General features: G+C 40.4%; 1 non-coding gene across 1 annotated transcript; it reads left to right on the forward strand.

Moving 5' to 3' along the window:
- The first annotated feature begins 771 nt into the window (after positions 1-771).
- On the forward strand, positions 772-844 carry TRNAW-CCA (transfer RNA tryptophan (anticodon CCA)). Its single transcript has one exon. It is a non-coding gene; the product is annotated as a tRNA-Trp (tRNA).
- Positions 845-1,160: the final 316 nt, after the last annotated feature.

Below are 1,160 nucleotides of genomic sequence, written 5' to 3' on the forward strand. Positions count from 1 at the left end.
CTATTTTATTACTTTTAAGCTACGCACAACATTCAGTAGTTGCCTGTCAAGATGGCAAGTTTATACTGTTTACTGTATAAGTTTAAACTGTTATACTGTTTATAGCAAGTTTATACTGAGCCTGAAAAATCTTTGCATGTGACATTTAACTACAAAGCATTGGAACTGTTTTTAAGTATATCTAAAGCATTGACACAAGAAACCCTATTTTCTTTCCAAGTTGTTATCTTGAAAGACTATAAACTGACTCTTGTGATGTCACAGTTCAAACATTTTAATGTTATTGATCAGCTTTTTAAAAATTCTAACTCTTTTTATCCTGGATACTGATGCATCCAAGGTGAGCATCTTTCCTATTATTTACATTTCTGGATTGTCATCGGCTAGAGTCTGTGGCTAGAACTGTGGTTTTTGGCTAGTTAGGAGTCACTTCATATGTTAAAATAGCTTTAAGCTGGCGGGGGTGGGGCACAGTGGGGGGAAGAAGAGGGTGGGATGATATGAGAGAATAGCGTTGAAACCTATGCATTACCACATGTAAAACTGATGGCCAGTGGAAGTTCAATATATGTGTCGGGGAACCCAAAGCCAGTGCTGTGACGACCTTGGGGGGTGGAATGGGAAGGGCAATGGAAGGGAAGTTCAAGAGGGAGGGGACATGTGTACACCTATGACTGATTCATGTTGATGTATGACAAAAGCCATCATAATATTGTAATTATCCTCTAGTTTTAAAAAGTAAAATTAAAAATAAAACAGCTTTAAGGGACTTCCGTGGTAGTCCAGTAGCTAAGACTTTGCACTCCAAATGCAGGGGGCCCAGGTTCAATCCCTGGTCAGGGAACTAGATCCTGTATGCTGCCACTAAAGATCCTGTGTGCTGCAACCAAGACCTGGTGCAGCCAAGTGTTTAAAAGGAAAAAGGTTTTTAAAAATAGCTTTAAAGGATTTTTACCTTCAACCCCTGAAAGATCTGTTGTTCTTTGTGATTGGTTCTTTCATTACGTACCGAAGTGACGCAGTGCATGAAGTTTCCAGGTTTGCCTCAAAGTCTGCTTCTTACCCACAGGCAACTTTCAGAGTTTACCAAGTGAGCATCACAGGACGAGGGAAACTCCACTCTCAAGCACCTGCTCATGGCACTGATGCCCCCTTTCTTA

Source organism: Odocoileus virginianus, chromosome 34, assembly GCF_023699985.2.
Source record: "Odocoileus virginianus isolate 20LAN1187 ecotype Illinois chromosome 34, Ovbor_1.2, whole genome shotgun sequence".
NCBI lineage: Eukaryota > Metazoa > Chordata > Mammalia > Artiodactyla > Cervidae > Odocoileus > Odocoileus virginianus.